This window comes from Lutjanus erythropterus, chromosome 21 (genome assembly GCF_056507025.1).
Source record: "Lutjanus erythropterus isolate fLutEry1 chromosome 21, fLutEry1.hap2, whole genome shotgun sequence".
Taxonomy (NCBI): Eukaryota; Metazoa; Chordata; class Actinopteri; order Lutjaniformes; family Lutjanidae; genus Lutjanus; species Lutjanus erythropterus.
Window position 1 is genome coordinate 18,177,926 of NC_139337.1, and position 10,106 is coordinate 18,188,031.

A 10,106-nucleotide genomic window follows, 5' to 3' on the forward strand; every position below is an offset into this window, starting at 1 on the left:
GCAGATGCTCTTGCACCACAACTTATCTTAATAAACTGGTAATATATGAATCCTTGTAGATTAAATTCACTTCTCATACTGTAGCTAATGTTTGCTTTGGATTTGGCAACAATTTCTAACATGAAAAATAGAGGAACTAGTAGAGGTCACTGGTAAGATAAGATAAAAGCTAAAAAAAAAAAATATGCATAGTACGTAAGAGAAATGTCAGTGTCAAAGCAGGAAGCATCATATCAACACATGTGACTTTTTCTATCAGGCAGCAGATGGTGAAGCACCTACTGCTGGAATAGTGTAATCCCTACAGACACAAAGTTGTTGCAGGAACATAGTTGCAACGACCTACTGTCAGTATATAAAGTATATAATGTCATGCAGAACGTGTTGGGCAGATGTTGCAAAATGCCATATAATACCTGATATGGAGTAATATTTTAGCAATGTAGCAGCCACGTAACTAATGGTAACATGTCGCAGTAACCCTGTTACAACTACACAAATTAAACATCACTGTTGCAACACTGCAGGGATATCCTGTGTAGCTGTAACTACAAAACAGTAGACTGGATGCTAAGTCCAAAATCTCTTAATGCCAATATTTTTAGTGATATAAAACAATTTGTTATTTATTTGCAGTCAGCAATATAATAGATATGGAAATCTAGATTTTTGTAGAAACGCACATAAGCTTAAATTCTGAATAATTTACACTCAATGTTGTCCGTTCACAGGCTGGAGCCTGCATGTCCATTCAGAAGGTTAATGTGTTGGCACAGAGCTGATTCAGAGCTGACAGGATGCCACGTGCAGGAATCCAACGGGACGAGGGGAGGAGGAGTCTGTGTTTTTACTTTGATGATACTTCATGCTCACACAGTCACAGTTGATGGACAGTGTCTCCCAGATTTTGAAATCCTAATGTGAAGAGGTCGACCACATTATCATTATCACATTGCTGCTGTTTACATTCAACTTGATGCAAATTTTAAAAATGCACCACAGAATTATACTTCCTGGGTGTTTATATGCATGTATTCATTTCATTTTATATTCTTACCCAATTCAATTCTGAATTTAATTAATCATCTACATATAGTATATCGTATTTTACATGTATTCTGAAGGAACTATGAGTCAAATTTTTCATGTTTCATTTTCTGTCATGTTCAAGTTTCAAAAACTGGTCTTGCTACAGTAAAACGTTTACTATGGGGACGAACGACATCACACATGAATACTATTGGGCTCACTATGCAGAAATATATGAATACACCATATTTAGAAAAGGCAAGACATCATGAGGTTAAAGGTCAAGGAAACTCACTGAAATGTCCATCTCGGTTTTTTCCCATATAGAAATGTTGTCAGACTTTGGAGCATTATTTAGTTCACTTCCTGACAAGGCAGAACCAATCAACACCTTCCGTTATCTGGTTTTGTATAATACCAATATTTTGACTATCTTGACAGACTATAAAAGACAGATGAAACAATCACAGTCAGACATGACCAAACACACAACACAGAGATGCAAAAAGACCCACACAGAGATGTACGAACAGTCAGTGTGTTTAATTAGGACAGATTTTCCACTCCTGGGAGGTGAAAGCTTTGTTCAACCTCCCTTCTTGCGCTCTGTTAGCGGGAACAGCCACTTGAGATTCTGGTTAAGTGTTTATATATTGAATTAGACACAGTCAGAGTTGTTTCTGCACCTGGGTAAATAGCAACACAATCTACTCTAAAACCTGCTTTAATTTCACCAGCTTGAAAGTCTTTTAAGGGGATTTTAGTGGAGCCATTTGCAGCCCACAATGCTGATTTAAGGATTAACATCCCAACAAGCGGGGATCCAGTTAACTCCATTCTGCTGCAAATTCATACACGCTGTTCCATTAATTTTTTTTTTTAAACATATCTCAGCATATTCTGGAGTGGAGTCTGTCTGCTGAAGAGAAAATGAATTTAACTGATGGCAGCTGCCCCAATTTATCAGCACCACAGGGAATCTTTATTTTATGGAGCTATTTCATGTCTCAATTACAGGTTGCAGTGTCAGTTTTGTAGGTGAGACGAGGACATGGCTCTTTAGCTTGAGTAAATCTTGACATGTAGTATACTCTGCTGGTTAAATGTAGCACTGCATGCTGCCTTTTTGGTGTGTTTCTTGATGATAAAACCATGTGCTGTACTGTTTCTGAGTTGCCACCAGAGAGCGCTGTTGGTTTTGACTGAAATCCTACTATGACTCTAAAGGGGTTTTCCATCAAACAGAGCCTCATAATGGGTCTATTTATTGACTAAGTCCTTCAAAGTCTGAATGGGCCTGGATCCCAGTCCGACCCTAAATTTATGTACTAAATTTAGATCCTGAATTGAAAAAAAGAGGAGAAACCTTGACGACATTTGCGGTAGACCAACTTAATTATGGTTTTATATTAGCCATTCCAGTGCAGGTAAATTTCCAGACCCTCACATTTTATTGCCCATGACTTTGGTCTGTGGAATTAACTTCTATTATTTGTGGTTTCGTGCTGCCGGTGCCTTGCTGAGGGCTGCCAGGAAGTGTTATGTTCTTCCCACTGGAAAAGGAGTGTCAGGCTGATATGAGCTGCTTTTTACTGATTATTTGCGCCCAACATCAAACACGAGTGGTGATAACAGTGTTAATTTACACTGATAGCCCCGATTTCCACCCATATTCCTTTCAGTGAATCCGTTCATGGCAGCCAAAACCAACATTCCTGCATTACATATCTGCAGCACTGTCAGTCAAATGTGTTATTGCCTCTTGTTCAGATTTATTCCTGCCCATTCAGTGGGAGGAAAACACTGAGACGGTATGTAGGGGCAGGCTGAGGTGGGTTTCAAATCAGGTTTATTGCTGCAACTGATGTGAGTTTTATTACAGCCTATATTAGGACCAAGCTCTAGATAAACACAGTATGTCTTTCTTTTCATTCATTCTGAGTTAGAAACCTGCAACATGTTCCAAAAAATTTGGGTTGGGAGCATTTTTAAGACTGTGTTAAATCACTTTTTATTTGAACAACACTCAACAAGCAGCTGAGAACTGATTCTTTAAGTGAGGGCTCTAATTGATCACTTTGTTGTTGTATTTTGTGCTTCGAGATGTGCCACACGTTTCCATTTCAGACAGGTCTGGACTACAGGCAGACCAGTCTCGTACCTGAACCCTTTAACTACAAAGACACACTGTTGTAACATGTGCACTGTGTTTCTTGGCATTTTCTTGCTGAAAGTATTAGGGATGCCTCTGAAATAGTTGGATGCCTGGATGGCAGCATATGTTGCTCCAAAACCTGTATGCACCTTTCAGCATTAATGAGGCCTTCACAGACATGACAGTCACTTTTCCAGTTTCTGTTAGCCCAGATGAGCTCAAGCCCCAGAGAAGTCTGCAGCATTTCTGGATGTTGTTGACATACAGCTTTCTTTTTACATGGTAGAGTCCATAGTGGAATAGTGGAAATGTTTTCTCGGACCCATGGAGTATATTTTATACAATTATATGGGGTTTTAATGCAGTGCCATCTGAAGGGTCAAAGGTCACAGGCATTCAATGCTGGTTTTCGACCTTGTCCCATATGTGCAGAAATTTCTGCAGATTCTCTGAATCTTTTAATGATATCATGGATTGTAGATGGTGAAGTCTGTAAACTCCTTAAAACTGTGTTGAGAAAAGTTATGAAGTGGTGAACCTCACCCCAGCTGTTTTGGAGAAAAAGAAGTGTTTCTGGATTCAAATTCATACAAATATGTTTATTAGTTTGAACATTAAATATTTATTCTTTGTACTGTATTCAGTTTACTACAAGTCAATTTGAAAATGCTTGCTTGCTGTTTTTTTTATGCTTTACACAGAGCCAGAACTTTATTGGGCTTAACTTTGCTCATTTAGAGAGATGTTTCTCCACGAGGTTGGTGAGCCTGAAAAAGAGGCCCTCATGTGCTGCCACAATACCCCACTGGGAGAACCACACCCTGACTGGTGGTGGTGTGATCACCTTCCATTCTGTGACTATGAGCTTTCTCCCTAGCACAAGGGATGTCTGGGCCCCACTCCGCCTGTGCCGCAGGGAGGGCTTGTCTTGATACTTTTTAATCAGATAAAACCTTTTCCTGGCAGATCTTTAATGGCTGCACAACATTTAACAGTTAAGAAAAGGAAAACAAGATATCTGCCAAGGCAAGCTACTCCATGTAATTTAATGACAGAACTACAGCCTTGGAGTAAGTACAGTGCATGTTACAAAAAGGGCATTCATACTCAGCTTGAAGATGTATTGAAGGGTGTAGCACAAAATTCTGGACCCGGTACATAGACAGTCTGTATAGGACCCTCCCCACATCCACAGCTATTCACTCTAGTATCTTTATGGACCCTCCTCACTTGAGGACCCAGCATCCTCTGCCCCCTTTGCCCCCAGTCCTACACCCTTGGCAGTGAGTAATAATCTCTGCATTATGGTTCATTTTCACTGGGTCATATTGCAGTGGTGCTCAACAGGCAGTCAAGGTGAGTGCTTTAATAAAGTCCTGGATTATTGCAGACTATTTTTATCCATAATAGTCTATATTTTTCTTTAAGTTTATATCCCAGCATGACAGTCAGAGGGGGCACTATGTTTGATCTAGTGATCTTCAAACTTTTACTGGTTTGCCCCAAGTTACTTTAAATAAATCACTAACAATGTTAGGGGAAGTGACTAGGATCCAAGTTGAATTTGAGTGCAATAAAGGCCAGCAAGATAGCATCACAAAACTTGTTTGTTTATTTTCCCTGCACAAATCGTATTCATTCAACTTATTTCCACCCATATTTTCCCCTGGTCATCCATGCCCAGCCTGCAGTGGTTGTATGGCCCACCGGGGGGGCCCACCCCACTGTTTGAGAAGCGCTTGTTCATTCAATAGGGTAACGAAGAGAAATGTCAATTATTTGCTGAAAGAAAACTGTTTAATATAATCTAATCAGATTCATTTGATTAGATTATTTTCCAGACTTAAGCGACATGTCATCTCTGTGCAGTAAGGAAGATTTTTTTGTTTAAAAAAAATAGTTATCAAGAGTAATCACTTTATCTTAGTTTTTTTTTTTTTTTTAATACCAGACTCTCTTTCCACAGAATTCACCGAAATTAGTAAATCTCTTTGAAAAAGACTTGGAAATTGAACTAAGCGAGGATGATTGGAGTAAATTCCGTTAAGTCTGTTTTTCTGTAACTGGCTTCACGAAACACTGATTAAGAAGTTTCATAGACTTTTATCTTCATATTATTATAACCCTGTATATTCAGCAAATTCAATTTCTCCCCAGTGTGCACTAAATGTAAGTTACACAATGCCTTCTTTGTATCTTAGTCTCAACCTGTAATAAAATCTTTTTGGGAGGGTATTCCTGCAATAACTAATTAAATTTTCCAGTGCACTATAAATGCTAACCGCCCTTTTTCTCTCTCCCTTGATATTTGTAAGGAGAAATCTGATCTATATAAATCTGGATTTGAACTTTTAGGGAAATGTTTTATTAGAGCTATTTTTATGCTTATTGCAAATTTTACTGTCACAATTTGCTAATTTATTTAGGTGATGTAAATCTTTAATTTTAGAGAGATTAATCAGATGATGATCAGCTGTGATAGAAGGACATGGTGGGACTGAGTCTTGGTTTCTTCAGCAAATGTGTAGTCCTTGACCTCATGATAGACTTTGAAATGTTGTTTGAAGTGAGAATAAATCAGCCAAATAAAGGCAACCAAATTAGAGGTTGCTGTGTTGTAATTTGGACTGTTTCATGTGTGAGTCAAGAAGCGGAGCCCTGTTCAGGAGGTACAGTTTAAAAGAAGGTCGAGTCACTTTTGTTATACATAAAGGGTTACAAGATTGGATAAGAAAACAGAAAAAAACATGTTACTACTACTTCTTCTTTTTTTTCTTGTGAATTACTTGTAAACAACTTTGCCTTTTCCACCCTATAAAAACCATTCAAATAAAACTGGAAAGAATCATTTCTTTAAGGACAAAAAGGTTGTGAACCACAGCCACATGACAATAGTCTGGTAATTCCTCAACAGACCCCTTTTTTTTTCATGTTGAATAACGTAAGTTAAGTTAAGATGGTCGGAACAACAATTAACCAAAGCAGCGCTCTTCAGAAATCCTCTTTAACTTTATTGACTCTTCACTCTGCTGCCAAGGCCCCCTGTTATTCATTTTGATTTCTATTACTGTAAGCAAGCCTTTGTGCTTTGTAATGGAACAGATGGAGGTCTGTGGGCTGCAGATGTCTGAGCAAAGCGTAGTGTAACCCATGTTTCATCTATGATCTCATGATGATGGATGATTGCAATCTTCAGTCTTTGTCATTGAGATTAAGTTCCACTAAACTATCCATTCATTGTGAGAGTGACAAATTTTTCTGGCTGCCAAATGGCCCACTTTGTGCAGCCTTCTAGACCGTGCACCATCTTTAACCCCCTCAACTCCTTTTCTTTACTTCTCCCCTCAGGGTTAAAAGGTCATAGATGTGCACTCACAGCCCTGCTCAGGGTCAGCCGGGCTCTCTCAGATCCTGCAGAGGCCCTGAAGACATCACAAAGAGCTGCAGTTAGCGCCTCAGCTTGACCAGACCCCCTCCTCATCACCGCCACAGCCAGTACGAGCCCCACTCTCAGCCTGCGTGCTTATCAAAGAGCTCATTCACACCCTCAGCACAGTTTGAGACTCACAGGGGAACACGGTGATTTACTGGACTCTAATATTGCACTGCGTTAGACTTTCGCTCTAAGAAAGATGCTTGGTTCTTCACCTTCCCACAGACCACAGCCCAAAGCGGTGCCACACGCCCAGGTCTGCGTTCCTGTGTGTTAAAAACAACACAGAGACCACCACACTGACTCCCGCTGGTGCCCTCAGCCTACATCTCCGTGCCCAACGCGTCACGCTGAAACGACCAGCCGACGTAACAGCCCGTACATGCAGGCATTTTAACTCTCCCCACAAATCCCTGAACATGATATACATGGAAGGCAAAGCAAGCATTTTATGAATATGCTTCTGTGTGCAGCTGTCACTCTGCTCAAAAACACTTCAGTGTCTGGGTTTTTTTTTTTTTTTTTTGGAAAAATAGGTCTGTCAGAAAACCTCACCTCGAACTTTGGTACATTCAATTTAAGTTCTGACGACATTTTCCGATAAAGAGTAGAATTTTAATGTAATTTAAACCAGGCATGTGTTCACTATCTGAATCAGCTTTTTTCTGATTAATGGGGTTTTATTGTACAAAATAATATGCATCACAAAGTCTCCGCCCTGAACCTCGCAATTGTCATCACATACTCAGCTGGCCTTGGTTGTCAATATAAATATACAGCATCATCTCCAGTGAACACAGACATGTAAAAACAGAGAAACTCAACAAAGTGATCGCAACACAGTGAAGTGCAGGACAGGTATATATTTTCTCCATGCATACATTACAATACAAAACAGACTGTTTCAAATGCTGCCACTCTTGTCATCCATTCTCTGAGAAAAATCTATTTACTGTATCATAATACTAGCTTGAACCCAACATATAATGTGTTTGTCTTTAACCATTAAAACACTTCCATCACCTAAAACAAATAGTCTAGTCTCTCTGACACTGGCCTCTAAAATCTCACAGAGATTATCATGCATCCTGGCCCAAAATTCTTGAAATTTGTCAGAGGACCATAAAACATGAATTATAGTGAGTGACTGTCCTCAGACTTGCATCGCCAGCAGTTTGGCGCGTCTCTGAACCCAAGCCTGAACAACCTGGAGGGAGTCCAGTAGAAGCAATATTGGCCTATAATCTTAAAATGAATGAGGCATGCTTTCTCATGCATCCCTTTACTTTCTGAATCAGCTTTGATGCGCCGATCAAATGCCGCTTCAAAAGACGTGCAACAAATATATAACTAATATCACTTTAACTATTAAAGGTTTGTTAACATTGGCTTTATTTCCTCATTGTCTGGGGCCTCACAGACCACATATTGCTGTCTGTGTAAAAATAATATTGACAAAAACTGCAAAATCCTTTCCTTAAATTTCTTTTCTGACCTTATTAAATCCCAAAATGGAGGAAAGGAAAGCTTAAGTCTTCCCAAGGGCTTGCACATTTGATACAGAAATCATCATGTGGCGTTTGTTATTACACCAAATAAGGAGATATTTAATGTTTTATTTGTTACATGGACTGTGCATGAATAAAAGTATTCATTTTGTTTGCCAAAAAGTCATGCACAGACAGAGAAATGTACAGTATGTTATTCTACATATAGTATGTTATGTTATGTTTGGGGTCAGGTTGTAGATCCCATAGAGATCTTATGGTTATAAAACTCAATCCAAATAGACATATTTGGGATTTGGGCTGAGTAGTGCTGCATATTAAGTGCTATATAAGATATAAAACATATGAATCCACTACTTCAGCCAGGTTTTTAAAGCTGAGCACACATTATTATATTACACTGAATACGGCCAATAGAGTATTCTAAGTTATTTATTTTGCCGCACTTACTGTGTATTTATTTTTTTATTTATTTTGCATTATTTAATGTATGTATACTTTTCTGATTCTGAAGTTATGCATTAGTTTCTGTAGTGGACGTCTGAATCAGGTCATCAGTTTCTGAACAAATCTCATTCAAATTTAGGAAAAGGTATTAAATGTAGAGCCAGTAGGATTTGTCCAAGCTGTTCATCAACGCATCAGGAGGTCAAATATCAATGTTTTAGGTTGGTGAAACATCCTGAGCACAATAAAACAATAAGAAAAAATAAGGAATAGAGGCAGGAAACATTTTTCAACTTTGAACCTTTTAAAAAGGTCCAAGGATCCAGGATCTGAAACAGAACAATAAGGTGAAGTAAAGGATCAGAAACACTTTCACATGGTGTGGAGGACTGTCTGGTGGACGACAGGTAGACTCAGTACGTTGCTGACAAACATACATCTATCTACCTATCCATAACTTTGTATTGAGTTTCTTTTTTGGTTGATTTGGAGGGAAATCAGCAGTGACTGTAGATGGCTAGTGAACGGCTGCAAATCCTTAAACTCTTAAATCTATTACATGCCAACAATCAAATAAGACTCACTGTAGATTTACATAGTGTATTGGTATCAACTGTTACCTCATAAATCACAACAAGCTCACAAAAAGCATTTAATCTCAAAGCCATGGTGGCTATTAGTCTCAAGTTTGTATCATCATCAAATCTTTGAAAGCTTTCTGAGGTTAAAACTAAATGCATTAGATGATGAGTCCACTGTGCTACTTAAATCCCACCCTCAAGTCATCAAGCTATTAATGTTCTGCTTATTTGAGCACCTGTGTTCTGTAAATATCATTATCTCAACTGTATAATTAAGAGCCTAATTCCACTTATCTACATCTCTTGTGCATTGGCGTGGGTGTTGTCAAAAACAGCATTCCTGTCCTGTCTACTGTAATGTCTATGTCTGTGTGGAGGGGAGCGGGCTGGAGGGTGTGTTTGGGGTCTGTTGTACAGTAATTGGGTGTAAAACAGGTGGCGCTCTGTTGACACTGGAGGGAAGCATTTGAAAAATGTGCTGCTGCCATGCAATCACAAAAGGAAAAGGCTGGCAGTTGACTTAGACATTTAATCACTGTGTTGGGTGATAAGTAGAGGATCAAACGGAGGCACGAAAAGCCTGGAATAACAGGGAGAGCCACCTAAAGCTCCACGCAGGGATCCCAGGTGGAGCTGGGCCAAGGTCCTGACAGAGCTGACAGAGCTGGGAGCTGGTGATCACACTGGCTGTGGGTGTAGAGGTATAAACAAACAGGAAGCTCAGGATTCAAGAGCTCAACAGGCTCTTAAAGTCTTGATGAACAATACTCCCCTACTGTTTTCTTGCGTCATTATATTCTTCCTGGTGGTGGAAGGTAACTGAGTACTTTTACTTAAGTACTGTAATTAAATAAAAAATTTGAGGTATTTGTTCTTTCTATTTAGGCTATTTTTATTTGTTCTGCTACATTTATTTGACAGTTTTTACTATTTAACATTATTTACTGGTTACT